The sequence below is a fragment of the Oncorhynchus masou genome, chromosome 30, assembly GCF_036934945.1.
Source record: "Oncorhynchus masou masou isolate Uvic2021 chromosome 30, UVic_Omas_1.1, whole genome shotgun sequence".
NCBI lineage: Eukaryota > Metazoa > Chordata > Actinopteri > Salmoniformes > Salmonidae > Oncorhynchus > Oncorhynchus masou.
The window spans coordinates 579,107-600,615 of NC_088241.1; the positions used below are offsets into that span (position 1 = coordinate 579,107).

A 21,509-nucleotide genomic window follows, 5' to 3' on the forward strand; every position below is an offset into this window, starting at 1 on the left:
TCCCCCATACATTTTTTTTACAAACATTCCATTGTATTATTTTCCCTTAACCCTACCACCCCTCCCTTAATTGGATTAAATTAATGGACATCAATACTTAGACTTCTACTTCTAGCTTATACATACTATAAACATATTAGGGACACAGTATATTTTACATTAGTCATATTTTTATATTTTTAATTTTAGTCCCACCCTTCAGCTACCCTCAACCCCTCCCACCAATCTCTGAAAACCACCCAACATTATAATGGTACACTTATCATAGTTCAGTTGTATTCCAGAGAGGTTAGAGAAATTATCTAGATTGTCTATGAGGCTGTGCAGCGATCCAAATGGTGGTTTTAAAAGAAAGCATGAGTCCTCAGCGTACAATGACACCTTTGTTTTTAAGCCCCGGATTTCTATTCCCTTGATTTTATTGTTGGATCTGATTTTAAAAGCTAACATTTCGATGGCCATAATAAAGAGATATGTCGACAGTGGACAACCTTGTTTCACTCCTCTTGAGGGTAATACCCTCATCCGACAATATCCGGTGAAATTGGAGAGCGCCAAATTCAACTGACAAAGTCATAATATTAAACATTTATGAAGATACAAATGTCTCATATCATTTAAAAGCTTAACTACTTGTTAATCCAAATGCGTTGCCAGATTTCAAAAAGGCTTTACGGCGGAAGCATACCATGTGATTATCTGAGGACAGCGCACCACATCAAAATATTTTTTCAACCAGCACAGGCTTCACAGAATCGCAAATAGCGATGAAATTATTCACTTACCTTTGAAGAGCTTCCTCTGTTTGCAATCCCAAGAATCCCAGCTACACAATGAATGTTTGTTTTGTTTGATAAAGTCCCTCTTTATATCCAAAAAAGTTAGTTTAGTTGGCGCCATTGGTTTAGGTAATACACTCCTTCAACATGCATACAAAGGAATCCAAAAAGCTACTGGTAAACTTTGTTCATACAAGTCAAACAATGTTCTATTCAATCCTCAGGTACCCTAATATGTAAATAAAGGATAATACTCCAGACAGAAAGAACGGTGTTCAATAGGAAAGGAAAATAACGAAGAGCGCACCCTCATTTATGGGAGCCAAAAGCCTACTTTTCCTGTTGAGCTCCCTTGGGAAAAACTACTATTACTTGTTCGTATTTCAACAAACAAGCCTGAAACCCTGTATGAAGACAGTTGACATCTAGTGGAATCCATAGGTACAGCAATCTGGGAGGAATTTTTATATACAGACCCACAGACTTGAATTGGAAAGGCCTCTTAGCTCCAAAAAATAAAACTATTTCTGGATGGATTTTCCTTGGGTTTTCGCCTGCCATATGAATTCTGTTATACTCACAGACATTATTTTAACCGTTTAGAAACTTCAAAGTGTTTTCCATCAAATTCTACCAATTATATGCATTTTCTAGCTTCTGGGCCTGAATAACAGGCAGTTTACTTTGGACACGTCAGTCAGGCAGAAATTCAGAATACTGCCCCCAAGCCTTAAGAAGTTTTAATACTTTCTCAGATGTAGCCATTATTTACTATACTGAACAAAAATATATACGCAACACGCAACAATTGAAACGTTTTTACTGAGTTACAGTTAATATAAGGAAAAGTTCAAGTGAATGTTGTTATTCTTTCAACATGCATCACTGGATGACACGACCTCTGCTACTCCTGTCTCTCGTTTCAGCACTTTGTAAATCATGATGGGCAGCCCAGGAGAGAATTGGCAAACGGTAACTCCCACCCATTGCAGCACTGTGTAAAGTTTCAGATGAATGTCACAGATGGTTGAGTCAAAAGCAAGGCCCCAGTGAGAATTGAAATCACGACCCCTGGTTTACAAGACCAGTGCTCTAACCACTGAGCTATGGAGCCATACAGACATATTTCAATAATTGGAACACTATAAAGAACACACCCGTCATTGAGTTAAATAAAGAGACACACCTCAGTAACCAAACATGCAGGTTTCCCAGTCTGGCTACTACAGTAAATGCAGATTCCTTGGCATCCTGTGTTATACATTTAATGACAAACTCTCCCAGGTCTATGTGACCCACAGGCAGGTCTGGTCTAGTGGTCAACATTCTTCAGAAATCTCCTTTAATAGTCTCCTCTCCTGCTTTCCTTGTCTCCTCTCCTTCATGACCATCTATTTAGTTATTTTTAGGGGTAGATCAGCTTTCATACTGCAGATAGATTGTGTGTCCTTTCAATATAACTGTCTGCATCATTTCCAATCCCCCATACATTTTTTTTACAAACATTCCATTGTATTATTTTCCCTTAACCCTACCACCCCTCCCTTAATTGGATTAAATTAATGGACATCAATACTTAGACTTCTACTTCTAGCTTATACATACCATAAACATATTAGGGACACAGTATATTTTACATTAGTCATATTTTATTTTTTAATTTTAGTCCCACCCTTCAGCTACCCTCAACCCCTCCCACCAATCTCTGAAAACCATCCAACTTTATAATGGTACACTTATCATAGCTTAGTTGTATTCCAGAGAGGTTATAGAAATGATCTAGATTGTCTATGAGGCTGTGCAGCGATCCAAATGGTGGTTTTAAAAGAAAGCATGAGTCCTCAGCGTACAATGACACCTTTGTTTTTAAGCCTCGGATTTCTATCCCCTTGATTTTATTGTTGGATCTGATTTTAATAGCTAACATTTCGATGGCCATAATAAAGAGATATGTCGACAGTGGACAACCTTGTTTCACTCTTCTTGAGGGTAATACACACTTCCGACAATATCCGGTGAAATTGGAGAGAGCCAAAATCAAATGACAAAGTCATAATATTAAACATTTATGAAGATACAAATGTCTCATATCATTTAAAAGCCTAACTTCTTGTTAATCCAAATGCGTTGACAGATTTCAAAAAGGCTTTACGGCGGAAGCATACCATGTGATTATCTGAGGACGGCGCACCACATCAAAATATTTTTTTCAACCAGCACAGGCTTCACAGAATCACAAATAGCGATGAAATTAATCACTTACCTTTGAAGAGCTTCCTCTGTTTGCAATCCCAAGAATCCCAGCTACACAATGAATGTTTGTTTTGTTTGATAAAGTCCTTCTTTATATCCAAAAAAGTTAGTTTAGTTGGCGCCATTGGTTTAGGTAATACACTCCTTCAACATGCATACAAAGGAATCCAAAAAGCTACCAGTAAACTTTGTTCATACAAGTCAAACAATGTTCTATTCAATCCTCAGGTACCCTAATATGTAAATAAAGGATAATACTCCAGACAGAAAGAACGGTGTTCAATAGGAAAGGAAAATAACGAAGAGCGCACCCTCATTTATGGGCGCCAAAAGCCTACTTTTCCTGTTGAGCTCCCTTGGGAAAAACTACTATTACTTGTTCGTATTTCAACAAACAAGCCTGAAACCTTGTATAAAGACAGTTGACGTCTAGTGGAATCCATAGGTACAGCAATCTGGGAGGAATTTTTATATACAGACCCACAGACTTGCATTGGAAAGGCCTCTTTGCTCCAAAAAATAAAACGATTTCTGGATGGATTTTCCTTGGGTTTTCGCCTGCCATATGAATTCTGTTATACTCACAGACATTATTTTAACCGTTTAGAAACTTCAAAGTGTTTTCCATCAAATTCTACCAATTATATGCATTTCCTAGCTTCTGGGCCTGAATAACAGGCAGTTTACTTTGGACACGTCAGTCAGGCAGAAATTCAGAATACTGCCCCCAAGCCTTAAGAAGTTTTAATACTTTCTCAGATGTAGCCATTATTTACTATACTGAACAAAAATATATACGCAACACGCAACAATTGAAACGTTTTTACTGAGTTACAGTTAATATAAGGAAAAGTTCAAGTGAATGTTGTTATTCTTTCAACATGCATCACTGGATGACACAACCTCTGCTACTCCTGTCTCTCGTTTCAGCACTTTTTAAATCATGATGGGCAGCCCAGGAGAGAATTGGCAAACGGTAACTCCCACCCATTGCAGCACTGTGTAAAGTTTCAGATGAATGTCACAGAGGGTTGAGTCAAAAGCAAGGCCCCAGTGAGAATTGAACTCACGACCCCTGGTTTACAAGACCAGTGCTCTAACCACTGAGCTATGGAGCCATACAGACATATTTGAATAATTGGAACACTATAAAGAACACACCCGTCATTGACTTAAATAAAGAGACACACCTCAGTAACCAAACATGCAGGTTTCCCAGTCTGGCTACTACAGTAAATGCAGATTCCTTGGCATCCTGTGTTATACATTTAATGACAAACTCTCCCAGGTCTATGTGACCCACAGGCAGGTCTGGTCTAGTGGTCAACATTCTTCAGAAATCTCCTTTAATAGTCTCCTCTCCTGCTTTCCTTGTCTCCTCTCCTTCATGACCATCTATTTAGTTATTTTTAGGGGTAGATCAGCTTTCATACTGCAGATAGATTGTGTGTCCTTTCAATGTAACTGTCTGCATCATTTCCAATCCCCCATACATTTTTTTTACAAACATTCCATTGTATTATTTTCCCTTAACCCTACCACCCCTCCCTTAATTGGATTAAATTAATGGACATCAATACTTAGACTTCTACTTCTAGCTTATACATACTATAAACATATTAGGGACACAGTATATTTTACATTAGTCATATTTTTATATTTTTAATTTTAGTCCCACCCTTCAGCTACCCTCAACCCCTCCCACCAATCTCTGAAAACCACCCAACATTATAATGGTACACTTATCATAGTTCAGTTGTATTCCAGAGAGGTTAGAGAAATTATCTAGATTGTCTATGAGGCTGTTCAGCGATCCAAATGGTGGTTTTAAAAGAAAGCATGAGTCCTCAGCGTACAATGACACCTTTGTTTTTAAGCCCCGGATTTCTATTCCCTTGATTTTATTGTTGGATCTGATTTTAAAAGCTAACATTTCGATGGCCATAATAAAGAGATATGTCGACAGTGGACAACCTTGTTTCACTCCTCTTGAGGGTAATACCCTCATCCGACAATATCCGGTGAAATTGGAGAGCGCCAAATTCAACTGACAAAGTCATAATATTAAACATTTATGAAGATACAAATGTCTCATATCATTTAAAAGCTTAACTACTTGTTAATCCAAATGCGTTGCCAGATTTCAAAAAGGCTTTACGGCGGAAGCATACCATGTGATTATCTGAGGACAGCGCACCACATCAAAATATTTTTTCAACCAGCACAGGCTTCACAGAATCGCAAATAGCGATGAAATTATTCACTTACCTTTGAAGAGCTTCCTCTGTTTGCAATCCCAAGAATCCCAGCTACACAATGAATGTTTGTTTTGTTTGATAAAGTCCCTCTTTATATCCAAAAAAGTTAGTTTAGTTGGCGCCATTGGTTTAGGTAATACACTCCTTCAACATGCATACAAAGGAATCCAAAAAGCTACTGGTAAACTTTGTTCATACAAGTCAAACAATGTTCTATTCAATCCTCAGGTACCCTAATATGTAAATAAAGGATAATACTCCAGACAGAAAGAACGGTGTTCAATAGGAAAGGAAAATAACGAAGAGCGCACCCTCATTTATGGGAGCCAAAAGCCTACTTTTCCTGTTGAGCTCCCTTGGGAAAAACTACTATTACTTGTTCGTATTTCAACAAACAAGCCTGAAACCCTGTATGAAGACAGTTGACATCTAGTGGAATCCATAGGTACAGCAATCTGGGAGGAATTTTTATATACAGACCCACAGACTTGAATTGGAAAGGCCTCTTAGCTCCAAAAAATAAAACTATTTCTGGATGGATTTTCCTTGGGTTTTCGCCTGCCATATGAATTCTGTTATACTCACAGACATTATTTTAACCGTTTAGAAACTTCAAAGTGTTTTCCATCAAATTCTACCAATTATATGCATTTCCTAGCTTCTGGGCCTGAATAACAGGCAGTTTACTTTGGACACGTCAGTCAGGCAGAAATTCAGAATACTGCCCCCAAGCCTTAAGAAGTTTTAATACTTTCTCAGATGTAGCCATTATTTACTATACTGAACAAAAATATATACGCAACACGCAACAATTGAAACGTTTTTACTGAGTTACAGTTAATATAAGGAAAAGTTCAAGTGAATGTTGTTATTCTTTCAACATGCATCACTGGATGACACGACCTCTGCTACTCCTGTCTCTCGTTTCAGCACTTTGTAAATCATGATGGGCAGCCCAGGAGAGAATTGGCAAACGGTAACTCCCACCCATTGCAGCACTGTGTAAAGTTTCAGATGAATGTCACAGATGGTTGAGTCAAAAGCAAGGCCCCAGTGAGAATTGAAATCACGACCCCTGGTTTACAAGACCAGTGCTCTAACCACTGAGCTATGGAGCCATACAGACATATTTCAATAATTGGAACACTATAAAGAACACACCCGTCATTGAGTTAAATAAAGAGACACACCTCAGTAACCAAACATGCAGGTTTCCCAGTCTGGCTACTACAGTAAATGCAGATTCCTTGGCATCCTGTGTTATACATTTAATGACAAACTCTCCCAGGTCTATGTGACCCACAGGCAGGTCTGGTCTAGTGGTCAACATTCTTCAGAAATCTCCTTTAATAGTCTCCTCTCCTGCTTTCCTTGTCTCCTCTCCTTCATGACCATCTATTTAGTTATTTTTAGGGGTAGATCAGCTTTCATACTGCAGATAGATTGTGTGTCCTTTCAATATAACTGTCTGCATCATTTCCAATCCCCCATACATTTTTTTTACAAACATTCCATTGTATTATTTTCCCTTAACCCTACCACCCCTCCCTTAATTGGATTAAATTAATGGACATCAATACTTAGACTTCTACTTCTAGCTTATACATACCATAAACATATTAGGGACACAGTATATTTTACATTAGTCATATTTTATTTTTTTAATTTTAGTCCCACCCTTCAGCTACCCTCAACCCCTCCCACCAATCTCTGAAAACCATCCAACTTTATAATGGTACACTTATCATAGCTTAGTTGTATTCCAGAGAGGTTATAGAAATGATCTAGATTGTCTATGAGGCTGTGCAGCGATCCAAATGGTGGTTTTAAAAGAAAGCATGAGTCCTCAGCGTACAATGACACCTTTGTTTTTAAGCCTCGGATTTCTATCCCCTTGATTTTATTGTTGGATCTGATTTTAATAGCTAACATTTCGATGGCCATAATAAAGAGATATGTCGACAGTGGACAACCTTGTTTCACTCTTCTTGAGGGTAATACACACTTCCGACAATATCCGGTGAAATTGGAGAGAGCCAAAATCAAATGACAAAGTCATAATATTAAACATTTATGAAGATACAAATGTCTCATATCATTTAAAAGCCTAACTTCTTGTTAATCCAAATGCGTTGACAGATTTCAAAAAGGCTTTACGGCGGAAGCATACCATGTGATTATCTGAGGACGGCGCACCACATCAAAATATTTTTTTCAACCAGCACAGGCTTCACAGAATCACAAATAGCGATGAAATTAATCACTTACCTTTGAAGAGCTTCCTCTGTTTGCAATCCCAAGAATCCCAGCTACACAATGAATGTTTGTTTTGTTTGATAAAGTCCTTCTTTATATCCAAAAAAGTTAGTTTAGTTGGCGCCATTGGTTTAGGTAATACACTCCTTCAACATGCATACAAAGGAATCCAAAAAGCTACCAGTAAACTTTGTTCATACAAGTCAAACAATGTTCTATTCAATCCTCAGGTACCCTAATATGTAAATAAAGGATAATACTCCAGACAGAAAGAACGGTGTTCAATAGGAAAGGAAAATAACGAAGAGCGCACCCTCATTTATGGGCGCCAAAAGCCTACTTTTCCTGTTGAGCTCCCTTGGGAAAAACTACTATTACTTGTTCGTATTTCAACAAACAAGCCTGAAACCTTGTATAAAGACAGTTGACGTCTAGTGGAATCCATAGGTACAGCAATCTGGGAGGAATTTTTATATACAGACCCACAGACTTGCATTGGAAAGGCCTCTTTGCTCCAAAAAATAAAACGATTTCTGGATGGATTTTCCTTGGGTTTTCGCCTGCCATATGAATTCTGTTATACTCACAGACATTATTTTAACCGTTTAGAAACTTCAAAGTGTTTTCCATCAAATTCTACCAATTATATGCATTTCCTAGCTTCTGGGCCTGAATAACAGGCAGTTTACTTTGGACACGTCAGTCAGGCAGAAATTCAGAATACTGCCCCCAAGCCTTAAGAAGTTTTAATACTTTCTCAGATGTAGCCATTATTTACTATACTGAACAAAAATATATACGCAACACGCAACAATTGAAACGTTTTTACTGAGTTACAGTTAATATAAGGAAAAGTTCAAGTGAATGTTGTTATTCTTTCAACATGCATCACTGGATGACACAACCTCTGCTACTCCTGTCTCTCGTTTCAGCACTTTTTAAATCATGATGGGCAGCCCAGGAGAGAATTGGCAAACGGTAACTCCCACCCATTGCAGCACTGTGTAAAGTTTCAGATGAATGTCACAGAGGGTTGAGTCAAAAGCAAGGCCCCAGTGAGAATTGAACTCACGACCCCTGGTTTACAAGACCAGTGCTCTAACCACTGAGCTATAGAGCCATACAGACATATTTGAATAATTGGAACACTATAAAGAACACACCCGTCATTGACTTAAATAAAGAGACACACCTCAGTAACCAAACATGCAGGTTTCCCAGTCTGGCTACTACAGTAAATGCAGATTCCTTGGCATCCTGTGTTATACATTTAATGACAAACTCTCCCAGGTCTATGTGACCCACAGGCAGGTCTGGTCTAGTGGTCAACATTCTTCAGAAATCTCCTTTAATAGTCTCCTCTCCTGCTTTCCTTGTCTCCTCTCCTTCATGACCATCTATTTAGTTATTTTTAGGGGTAGATCAGCTTTCATACTGCAGATAGATTGTGTGTCCTTTCAATGTAACTGTCTGCATCATTTCCAATCCCCCATACATTTTTTTTACAAACATTCCATTGTATTATTTTCCCTTAACCCTACCACCCCTCCCTTAATTGGATTAAATTAATGGACATCAATACTTAGACTTCTACTTCTAGCTTATACATACTATAAACATATTAGGGACACAGTATATTTTACATTAGTCATATTTTATTTTTTTAATTTTAGTCCCACCCTTCAGCTACCCTCAACCCCTCCCACCAATCTCTGAAAACCATCCAACTTTATAATGGTACACTTATCATAGCTTAGTTGTATTCCAGAGAGGTTATAGAAATGATCTAGATTGTCTATGAGGCTGTGCAGCGATCCAAATGGTGGTTTTAAAAGAAAGCATGAGTCCTCAGCGTACAATGACACCTTTGTTTTTAAGCCTCGGATTTCTATCCCCTTGATTTTATTGTTGGATCTGATTTTAATAGCTAACATTTCGATGGCCATAATAAAGAGATATGTCGACAGTGGACAACCTTGTTTCACTCTTCTTGAGGGTAATACACACTTCCGACAATATCCGGTGAAATTGGAGAGAGCCAAAATCAAATGACAAAGTCATAATATTAAACATTTATGAAGATACAAATGTCTCATATCATTTAAAAGCCTAACTTCTTGTTAATCCAAATGCGTTGACAGATTTCAAAAAGGCTTTACGGCGGAAGCATACCATGTGATTATCTGAGGACGGCGCACCACATCAAAATATTTTTTTCAACCAGCACAGGCTTCACAGAATCACAAATAGCGATGAAATTAATCACTTACCTTTGAAGAGCTTCCTCTGTTTGCAATCCCAAGAATCCCAGCTACACAATGAATGTTTGTTTTGTTTGATAAAGTCCTTCTTTATATCCAAAAAAGTTAGTTTAGTTGGCGCCATTGGTTTAGGTAATACACTCCTTCAACATGCATACAAAGGAATCCAAAAAGCTACCAGTAAACTTTGTTCATACAAGTCAAACAATGTTCTATTCAATCCTCAGGTACCCTAATATGTAAATAAAGGATAATACTCCAGACAGAAAGAACGGTGTTCAATAGGAAAGGAAAATAACGAAGAGCGCACCCTCATTTATGGGCGCCAAAAGCCTACTTTTCCTGTTGAGCTCCCTTGGGAAAAACTACTATTACTTGTTCGTATTTCAACAAACAAGCCTGAAACCTTGTATAAAGACAGTTGACGTCTAGTGGAATCCATAGGTACAGCAATCTGGGAGGAATTTTTATATACAGACCCACAGACTTGCATTGGAAAGGCCTCTTTGCTCCAAAAAATAAAACGATTTCTGGATGGATTTTCCTTGGGTTTTCGCCTGCCATATGAATTCTGTTATACTCACAGACATTATTTTAACCGTTTAGAAACTTCAAAGTGTTTTCCATCAAATTCTACCAATTATATGCATTTCCTAGCTTCTGGGCCTGAATAACAGGCAGTTTACTTTGGACACGTCAGTCAGGCAGAAATTCAGAATACTGCCCCCAAGCCTTAAGAAGTTTTAATACTTTCTCAGATGTAGCCATTATTTACTATACTGAACAAAAATATATACGCAACATGCAACAATTGAAACGTTTTTACTGAGTTACAGTTAATATAAGGAAAAGTTCAAGTAAATGTTGTTATTCTTTCAACATGCATCACTGGATGACACAACCTCTGCTACTCCTGTCTCTCGTTTCAGCACTTTTTAAATCATGATGGGCAGCCCAGGAGAGAATTGGCAAACGGTAACTCCCACCCATTGCAGCACTGTGTAAAGTTTCAGATGAATGTCACAGAGGGTTGAGTCAAAATCAAGATCAAAATCTAACCACTGAGCTATGGAGCTATACAGACATATTTGAATAATTGGAACACTATAAAGAACACACCCGTCATTGAGTTAAATAAAGAGACACACCTCAGTAACCAAACATGCAGGTTTCCCAGTCTGGCTACTACAGTAAATGCAGATTCCTTGGCATCCTGTGTTATACATTTAATGACAAACTCTCCCAGGTCTATGTGACCCACAGGCAGGTCTGGTCTAGTGGTCAACATTCTTCAGAAATCTCCTTTAATAGTCTCCTCTCCTGCTTTCCTTGTCTCCTCTCCTTCATGACCATCTATTTAGTTATTTTTAGGGGTAGATCAGCTTTCATACTGCAGATAGATTGTGTGTCCTTTCAATGTAACTGTCTGCATCATTTCCAATCCCCCATACATTTTTTTTACAAACATTCCATTGTATTATTTTCCCTTAACCCTACCACCCCTCCCTTAATTGGATTAAATTAATGGACATCAATACTTAGACTTCTACTTCTAGCTTATACATACTATAAACATATTAGGGACACAGTATATTTTACATTAGTCATATTTTATTTTTTTAATTTTAGTCCCACCCTTCAGCTACCCTCAACCCCTCCCACCAATCTCTGAAAACCATCCAACTTTATAATGGTACACTTATCATAGCTTAGTTGTATTCCAGAGAGGTTATAGAAATTATCTAGATTGTCTATGAGGCTGTGCAGCGATCCAAATGGTGGTTTTAAAAGAAAGCATGAGTCCTCAGCGTACAATGACACCTTTGTTTTTAAGCCTCGGATTTCTATCCCCTTGATTTTATTGTTGGATCTGATTTTAATAGCTAACATTTCGATGGCCATAATAAAGAGATATGTCGACAGTGGACAACCTTGTTTCACTCCTCTTGAGGGTAATACACACTTCCGACAATATCCGGTGAAATTGGAGAGAGCCAAAATCAAATGACAAAGTCATAATATTAAACATTTATGAAGATACAAATGTCTCATATCATTTAAAAGCCTAACTTCTTGTTAATCCAAATGCGTTGACAGATTTCAAAAAGGCTTTACGGTGGAAGCATACCATGTGATTATCTGAGGACAGCGCACCACATCAAAATTTTTTTCAACCAACACAGGCTTCACAGAATCACAAATAGCGATGAAATTAATCACTTACCTTTGAAGAGCTTCCTCTGTTTGCAATCCCAAGAATCCCAGCTACACAATGAATGTTTGTTTTGTTTGATAAAGTCCTTCTTTATATCCAAAAAAGTTAGTTTAGTTGGCGCCATTGGTTTAGGTAATACACTCCTTCAACATGCATACAAAGGAATCCAAAAAGCTACCAGTAAACTTTGTTCATACAAGTCAAACAATGTTCTATTCAATCCTCAGGTACCCTAATATGTAAATAAAGGATAATACTCCAGACAGAAAGAACGGTGTTCAATAGGAAAGGAAAATAACGAAGAGCGCACCCTCATTTATGGGCGCCAAAAGCCTACTTTTCCTGTTGAGCTCCCTTGGGAAAAACTACTATTACTTGTTCGTATTTCAACAAACAAGCCTGAAACCTTGTATAAAGACAGTTGACGTCTAGTGGAATCCATAGGTACAGCAATCTGGGAGGAATTTTTATATACAGACCCACAGACTTGCATTGGAAAGGCCTCTTTGCTCCAAAAAATAAAACGATTTCTGGATGGATTTTCCTTGGGTTTTCGCCTGCCATATGAATTCTGTTATACTCACAGACATTATTTTAACCGTTTAGAAACTTCAAAGTGTTTTCCATCAAATTCTACCAATTATATGCATTTCCTAGCTTCTGGGCCTGAATAACAGGCAGTTTACTTTGGACACGTCAGTCAGGCAGAAATTCAGAATACTGCCCCCAAGCCTTAAGAAGTTTTAATACTTTCTCAGATGTAGCCATTATTTACTATACTGAACAAAAATATATACGCAACACGCAACAATTGAAACGTTTTTACTGAGTTACAGTTAATATAAGGAAAAGTTCAAGTGAATGTTGTTATTCTTTCAACATGCATCACTGGATGACACAACCTCTGCTACTCCTGTCTCTCGTTTCAGCACTTTTTAAATCATGATGGGCAGCCCAGGAGAGAATTGGCAAACGGTAACTCCCACCCATTGCAGCACTGTGTAAAGTTTCAGATGAATGTCACAGAGGGTTGAGTCAAAATCAAGGCCCCAGTGAGAATTGAACTCACGACCCCTGGTTTACAAGACCAGTGCTCTAACCACTGAGCTATGGAGCCATATAGACATATTTGAATAATTGGAACACTATAAAGAACACACCCGTCATTGAGTTAAATAAAGAGACACACCTCAGTAACCAAACATGCAGGTTTCCCAGTCTGGCTACTACAGTAAATGCAGATTCCTTGGCATCCTGTGTTATACATTTAATGACAAACTCTCCCAGGTCTATGTGACCCACAGGCAGGTCTGGTCTAGTGGTCAACATTCTTCAGAAATCTCCTTTAATAGTCTCCTCTCCTGCTTTCCTTGTCTCCTCTCCTTCATGACCATCTATTTAGTTATTTTTAGGGCTAGATCAGCTTTCATACTGCAGATAGATTGTGTGTCCTTTCAATGTAACTGTCTGCATCATTTCCAATCCCCCATACATTTTTTTTACAAACATTCCATTGTATTATTTTCCCTTAACCCTACCACCCCTCCCTTAATTGGATTAAATTAATGGACATCAATACTTAGACTTCTACTTCTAGCTTATACATACTATAAACATATTAGGGACACAGTATATTTTACATTAGTCATATTTTATTTTTTTAATTTTAGTCCCACCCTTCAGCTACCCTCAACCCCTCCCACCAATCTCTGAAAACCATCCAACTTTATAATGGTACACTTATCATAGCTTAGTTGTATTCCAGAGAGGTTATAGAAATTATCTAGATTGTCTATGAGGCTGTGCAGCGATCCAAATGGTGGTTTTAAAAGAAAGCATGAGTCCTCAGCGTACAATGACACCTTTGTTTTTAAGCCTCGGATTTCTATCCCCTTGATTTTATTGTTGGATCTGATTTTAATAGCTAACATTTCGATGGCCATAATAAAGAGATATGTCGACAGTGGACAACCTTGTTTCACTCCTCTTGAGGGTAATACACACTTCCGACAATATCCGGTGAAATTGGAGAGAGCCAAAATCAAATGACAAAGTCATAATATTAAACATTTATGAAGATACAAATGTCTCATATCATTTAAAAGCCTAACTTCTTGTTAATCCAAATGCGTTGACAGATTTCAAAAAGGCTTTACGGCGGAAGCATACCATGTGATTATCTGAGGACGGCGCACCACATCAAAATATTTTTTTCAACCAGCACAGGCTTCACAGAATCACAAATAGCGATGAAATTAATCACTTACCTTTGAAGAGCTTCCTCTGTTTGCAATCCCAAGAATCCCAGCTACACAATGAATGTTTGTTTTGTTTGATAAAGTCCTTCTTTATATCCAAAAAAGTTAGTTTAGTTGGCGCCATTGGTTTAGGTAATACACTCCTTCAACATGCATACAAAGGAATCCAAAAAGCTACCAGTAAACTTTGTTCATACAAGTCAAACAATGTTCTATTCAATCCTCAGGTACCCTAATATGTAAATAAAGGATAATACTCCAGACAGAAAGAACGGTGTTCAATAGGAAAGGAAAATAACGAAGAGCGCACCCTCATTTATGGGCGCCAAAAGCCTACTTTTCCTGTTGAGCTCCCTTGGGAAAAACTACTATTACTTGTTCGTATTTCAACAAACAAGCCTGAAACCTTGTATAAAGACAGTTGACGTCTAGTGGAATCCATAGGTACAGCAATCTGGGAGGAATTTTTATATACAGACCCACAGACTTGCATTGGAAAGGCCTCTTTGCTCCAAAAAATAAAACGATTTCTGGATGGATTTTCCTTGGGTTTTCGCCTGCCATATGAATTCTGTTATACTCACAGACATTATTTTAACCGTTTAGAAACTTCAAAGTGTTTTCCATCAAATTCTACCAATTATATGCATTTCCTAGCTTCTGGGCCTGAATAACAGGCAGTTTACTTTGGACACGTCAGTCAGGCAGAAATTCAGAATACTGCCCCCAAGCCTTAAGAAGTTTTAATACTTTCTCAGATGTAGCCATTATTTACTATACTGAACAAAAATATATACGCAACACGCAACAATTGAAACGTTTTTACTGAGTTACAGTTAATATAAGGAAAAGTTCAAGTGAATGTTGTTATTCTTTCAACATGCATCACTGGATGACACAACCTCTGCTACTCCTGTCTCTCGTTTCAGCACTTTTTAAATCATGATGGGCAGCCCAGGAGAGAATTGGCAAACGGTAACTCCCACCCATTGCAGCACTGTGTAAAGTTTCAGATGAATGTCACAGAGGGTTGAGTCAAAATCAAGGCCCCAGTGAGAATTGAACTCACGACCCCTGGTTTACAAGACCAGTGCTCTAACCACTGAGCTATGGAGCCATACAGACATATTTGAATAATTGGAACACTATAAAGAACACACCCGTCATTGAGTTAAATAAAGAGACACACCTCAGTAACCAAACATGCTGGTTTCCCAGTCTGGCTACTACAGTAAATGCAGATTCCTTGGCATCCTGTGTTATACATTTAATGACAAACTCTCCCAGGTCTATGTGACCCACAGGCAGGTCTGGTCTAGTGGTCAACATTCTTCAGAAATCTCCTTTAATAGTCTCCTCTCCTGCTTTCCTTGTCTCCTCTCCTTCATGACCATCTATTTAGTTATTTTTAGGGGTAGATCAGCTTTCATACTGCAGATAGATTGTGTGTCCTTTCAATGTAACTGTCTGCATCATTTCCAATCCCCCATACATTTTTTTTACAAACATTCCATTGTATTATTTTCCCTTAACTCTACCACCCCTCCCTTAATTGGATTAAATTAATGGACATCAATACTTAGACTTCTACTTCTAGCTTATACATACTATAAACATATTAGGGACACAGTATATTTTACATTAGTCATATTTTATTTTTTTCATTTTAGTCCCACCCTTCAGCTACCCTCAACCCCTCCCACCAATCTCTGAAAACCATCCAACTTTATAATGGTACACTTATCATAGCTTAGTTGTATTCCAGAGAGGTTATAGAAATGATCTAGATTGTCTATGAGGCTGTGCAGCGATCCAAATGGTGGTTTTAAAAGAAAGCATGAGTCCTCAGCGTACAATAACACCTTTGTTTTTAAGCCTCGGATTTCTATCCCCTTGATTTTATTGTTGGATCTGATTTTAATAGCTAACATTTCGATGGCCATAATAAAGAGATATGTCGACAGTGGACAACCTTGTTTCACTCCTCTTGAGGGTAATACACACTTCCGACAATATCCGGTGAAATTGGAGAGAGCCAAAATCAAATGACAAAGTCATAATATTAAACATTTATGAAGATACAAATGTCTCATATCATTTAAAAGCCTAACTTCTTGTTAATCCAAATGCGTTGACAGATTTCAAAAAGGCTTTACGGTGGAAGCATACCATGTGATTATCTGAGGACAGCGCACCACATCAAAATATTTTTTTCAACCAGCACAGGCTTCACAGAATCACAAATAGCGATGAAATTAATCACTTACCTTTGAAGAGCTTCCTCTGTTTGCAATCCCAAGAATCCCAGCTACACAATGAATGTTTGTTTTGTTTGATAAAGTCCTTCTTTATATCCAAAAAAGTTAGTTTAGTTGGCGCCATTGGTTTAGGTAATACACTCCTTCAACATGCATACAAAGGAATCCAAAAAGCTACCAGTAAACTTTGTTCATACAAGTCAAACAATGTTCTATTCAATCCTCAGGTACCCTAATATGTAAATAAAGGATAATACTCCAGACAGAAAGAACGGTGTTCAATAGGAAAGGAAAATAACGAAGAGCGCACCCTCATTTATGGGCGCCAAAAGCCTACTTTTCCTGTTGAGCTCCCTTGGGAAAAACTACTATTACTTGTTCGTATTTCAACAAACAAGCCTGAAACCTTGTATAAAGACAGTTGACGTCTAGTGGAATCCATAGGTACAGCAATCTGGGAGGAATTTTTATATACAGACCCACAGACTTGCATTGGAAAGGCCTCTTTGCTCCAAAAAATAAAACGATTTCTGGATGGATTTTCCTTGGGTTTTCGCCTGCCATATGAATTCTGTTATACTCACAGACATTATTTTAACCGTTTAGAAACTTCAAAGTGTTTTCCATCAAATTCTACCAATTATATGCATTTCCTAGCTTCTGGGCCTGAATAACAGGCAGTTTACTTTGGACACGTCAGTCAGGCAGAAATTCAGAATACTGCCCCCAAGCCTTAAGAAGTTTTAATACTTTCTCAGATGTAGCCATTATTTACTATACTGAACAAAAATATATACGCAACACGCAACAATTGAAACGTTTTTACTGAGTTACAGTTAATATAAGGAAAAGTTCAAGTGAATGTTGTTATTCTTTCAACATGCATCACTGGATGACACAACCTCTGCTACTCCTGTCTCTCGTTTCAGCACTTTTTAAATCATGATGGGCAGCCCAGGAGAGAATTGGCAAATGGTAACTCCCACCCATTGCAGCACTGTGTAAAGTTTCAGATGAATGTCACAGAGGGTTGAGTCAAAATCAAGGCCCCAGTGAGAATTGAACTCACGACCCCTGGTTTACAAGACCAGTGCTCTAACCACTGAGCTATGGAGCCATACAAACATATTTGAATAATTGGAACACTATAAAGAACACACCCGTCATTGAGTTAAATAAAGAGACACACCTCAGTAACCAAACATGCAGGTTTCCCAGTCTGGCTACTACAGTAAATGCAGATTCCTTGGCATCCTGTGTTATACATTTAATGACAAACTCTCCCAGGTCTATGTGACCCACAGGCAGGTCTGGTCTAGTGGTCAACATTCTTCAGAAATCTCCTTTAATAGTCTCCTCTCCTGCTTTCCTTGTCTCCTCTCCTTCATGACCATCTATTTAGTTATTTTTAGGGCTAGATCAGCTTTCATACTGCAGATAGATTGTGTGTCCTTTCAATGTAACTGTCTGCATCATTTCCAATCCCCCATACATTTTTTTTACAAACATTCCATTGTATTATTTTCACTTAACTCTACCACCCCTCCCTTAATTGGATTAAATTAATGGACATCAATACTTAGACTTCTACTTCTAGCTTATACATACTATAAACATATTAGGGACACAGTATATTTTACATTAGTCATATTTTATTTTTTTAATTTTAGTCCCACCCTTCAGCTACCCTCAACCCCTCCCACCAATCTCTGAAAACCATCCAACTTTATAATGGTACACTTATCATAGCTTAGTTGTATTCCAGAGAGGTTATAGAAATGATCTAGATTGTCTATGAGGCTGTGCAGCGATCCAAATGGTGGTTTTAAAAGAAAGCATGAGTCCTCAGCATACAATAACACCTTTGTTTTTAAGCCTCGGATTTCTATCCCCTTGATTTTATTGTTGGATCTGATTTTAATAGCTAACATTTCGATGGCCATAATAAAGAGATATGTCGACAGTGGACAACCTTGTTTCACTCCTCTTGAGGGTAATACACACTTCCGACAATATCCGGTGAAATTGGAGAGAGCCAAAATCAAATGACAAAGTCATAATATTAAACATTTATGAAGATACAAATGTCTCATATCATTTAAAAGCCTAACTTCTTGTTAATCCAAATGCGTTGACAGATTTCAAAAAGGCTTTACGGTGGAAGCATACCATGTGATTATCTGAGGACAGCGCACCACATCAAAATATTTTTTTCAACTAGCACAGGCTTCACAGAATCACAAATAGCGATGAAATTAATCACTTACCTTTGAAGAGCTTCCTCTGTTTGCAATCCCAAGAATCCCAGCTACACAATGAATGTTTGTTTTGTTTGATAAAGTCCTTCTTTATATCCAAAAAAGTTAGTTTAGTTGGCGCCATTGGTTTAGGTAATACACTCCTTCAACATGCATACAAAGGAATCCAAAAAGCTACCAGTAAACTTTGTTCATACAAGTCAAACAATGTTCTATTCAATCCTCAGGTACCCTAATATGTAAATAAAGGATAATACTCCAGACAGAAAGAACGGTGTTCAATAGGAAAGGAAAATAACGAAGAGCGCACCCTCATTTATGGGCGCCAAAAGCCTACTTTTCCTGTTGAGCTCCCTTGGGAAAAACTACTATTACTTGTTCGTATTTCAACAAACAAGCCTGAAACCTTGTATAAAGACAGTTGACATCTAGTGGAATCCATAGGTACAGCAATCTGGGAGGAATTTTTATATACAGACCCACAGACTTGCATTGGAAAGGCCTCTTTGCTCCAAAAAATAAAACGATTTCTGGATGGATTTTCCTTGGGTTTTCGCCTGCCATATGAATTCTGTTATACTCACAGACATTATTTTAACCGTTTAGAAACTTCAAAGTGTTTTCCATCAAATTCTACCAATTATATGCATTTCCTAGCTTCTGGGCCTGAATAACAGGCAGTTTACTTTGGACACGTCAGTCAGGCAGAAATTCAGAATACTGCCCCCAAGCCTTAAGAAGTTTTAATACTTTCTCAGATGTAGCCATTATTTACTATACTGAACAAAAATATATACGCAACACGCAACAATTGAAACGTTTTTACTGAGTTACAGTTAATATAAGGAAAAGTTCAAGTGAATGTTGTTATTCTTTCAACATGCATCACTGGATGACACAACCTCTGCTACTCCTGTCTCTCGTTTCAGCACTTTTTAAATCATGATGGGCAGCCCAGGAGAGAATTGGCAAACGGTAACTCCCACCCATTGCAGCACTGTGTAAAGTTTCAGATGAATGTCACAGAGGGTTGAGTCAAAATCAAGGCCCCCGTGAGAATTGAACTCACGACCCCTGGTTTACAAGACCAGTGCTCTAACCACTGAGCTATGGAGCCATACAGACATATTTCAATAATTGGAACACTATAAAGAACACACCCGTCATTGAGTTAAATAAAGAGACACACCTCAGTAACCAAACATGCAGGTTTCCCAGTCTGGCTACTACAGTAAATGCAGATTCCTTGGCATCCTGTGTTATACATTTAATGACAAACTCTCCCAGGTCTATGTGACCCACAGGCAGGTCTGGTCTAGTGGTCAACATTCTTCAGAAATCTCCTTTAATAGTCTCCTCTCCTGCTTTCCTTGTCTCCTCTCCTTCATGACCATCTATTTAGTTATTTTAAGGGGTAGATCAGCTTTCATACTGCAGATAGATTGTGTGTCCTTTCAATGTAACTGTCTGCATCATTTCCAATCCCCCATACATTTTTTTTACAAACATTCCATTGTATTATTTTCCCTTAACCCTACCACCCCTCCCTTAATTGGAGTAAATTAATGGACATCAATACTTAGACTTCTACTTCTAGCTTATACATACTATAAACATATTAGGGACACAGTATATTTTACATTAGTCATATTTTATTTTTTTAATTTTAGTCCCACCCTTCAGCTACCCTCAACCCCTCCCACCAATCTCTGAAAACCATCCAACTTTATAATGGTACACTTATCATAGCTTAGTTGTATTCCAGAGAGGTTATAGAAATTATCTAGATTGTCTATGAGGCTGTGCAGCGATCCAAATGGTGGTTTTAAAAGAAAGCATGAGTCCTCAGCGTACAATGACACCTTTGTTTTTAAGCCTCGGATTTCTATCCCCTTGATTTTATTGTTGGATCTGATTTTAATAGCTAACATTTCGATGGCCATAATAAAGAGATATGTCGACAGTGGACAACCTTGTTTCACTCCTCTTGAGGGTAATACACACTTCCGACAATATCCGGTGAAATTGGAGAGAGCCAAAATCAAATGACAAAGTCATAATATTAAACATTTATGAAGATACAAATGTCTCATATCATTTAAAAGCCTAACTTCTTGTTAATCCAAATGCGTTGACAGATTTCAAAAAGGCTTTATGGTGGAAGCATACCATGTGATTATCTGAGGACAGCGCACCACATCAAAATATTTTTTTCAACCAGCACAGGCTTCACAGAATCACAAATAGCGATGAAATTAATCACTTACCTTTGAAGAGCTTCCTCTGTTTGCAATCCCAAGAATCCCAGCTACACAATGAATGTTTGTTTTGTTTGATAAAGTCCTTCTTTATATCCAAAAAAGTTAGTTTAGTTGGCGCCATTGGTTTAGGTAATACACTCCTTCAACATGCATACAAAGGAATCCAAAAAGCTACCAGTAAACTTTGTTCATACAAGTCAAACAATGTTCTATTCAATCCTCAGGTACCCTAATATGTAAATAAAGGATAATACTCCAGACAGAAAGAACGGTGTTCAATAGGAAAGGAAAATAACGAAGAGCGCACCCTCATTTATGGGCGCCAAAAGCCTACTTTTCCTGTTGAGCTCCCTTGGGAAAAACTACTATTACTTGTTCGTATTTCAACAAACAAGCCTGAAACCTTGTATAAAGACAGTTGACGTCTAGTGGAATCCATAGGTACAGCAATC

General features: G+C 38.0%; 8 non-coding genes across 8 annotated transcripts; all 8 read right to left on the reverse strand.

Annotated features, from left to right (window-relative positions):
* Positions 1–1,820: 1,820 nt before the first annotated feature.
* trnat-ugu (transfer RNA threonine (anticodon UGU)) lies at positions 1,821–1,893 on the reverse strand. Its single transcript has one exon. It is a non-coding gene; the product is annotated as a tRNA-Thr (tRNA).
* A 2,184-nt stretch (positions 1,894–4,077) lies between these two features.
* Positions 4,078–4,150, reverse strand: trnat-ugu (transfer RNA threonine (anticodon UGU)). Its single transcript has one exon. It is a non-coding gene; the product is annotated as a tRNA-Thr (tRNA).
* A 2,185-nt stretch (positions 4,151–6,335) lies between these two features.
* Positions 6,336–6,408, reverse strand: trnat-ugu (transfer RNA threonine (anticodon UGU)). The gene has a single exon. It is a non-coding gene; the product is annotated as a tRNA-Thr (tRNA).
* Positions 6,409–8,593: 2,185 nt separating this feature from the next.
* Positions 8,594–8,666, reverse strand: trnat-ugu (transfer RNA threonine (anticodon UGU)). The gene has a single exon. It is a non-coding gene; the product is annotated as a tRNA-Thr (tRNA).
* A 4,400-nt stretch (positions 8,667–13,066) lies between these two features.
* Positions 13,067–13,139, reverse strand: trnat-ugu (transfer RNA threonine (anticodon UGU)). Its single transcript has one exon. It is a non-coding gene; the product is annotated as a tRNA-Thr (tRNA).
* A 2,185-nt stretch (positions 13,140–15,324) lies between these two features.
* Positions 15,325–15,397, reverse strand: trnat-ugu (transfer RNA threonine (anticodon UGU)). The gene has a single exon. It is a non-coding gene; the product is annotated as a tRNA-Thr (tRNA).
* Positions 15,398–17,582: 2,185 nt separating this feature from the next.
* Positions 17,583–17,655, reverse strand: trnat-ugu (transfer RNA threonine (anticodon UGU)). Its single transcript has one exon. It is a non-coding gene; the product is annotated as a tRNA-Thr (tRNA).
* Positions 17,656–19,840: 2,185 nt separating this feature from the next.
* Positions 19,841–19,913, reverse strand: trnat-ugu (transfer RNA threonine (anticodon UGU)). The gene has a single exon. It is a non-coding gene; the product is annotated as a tRNA-Thr (tRNA).
* Between the last annotated feature and the right edge of the window lie 1,596 nt (positions 19,914–21,509).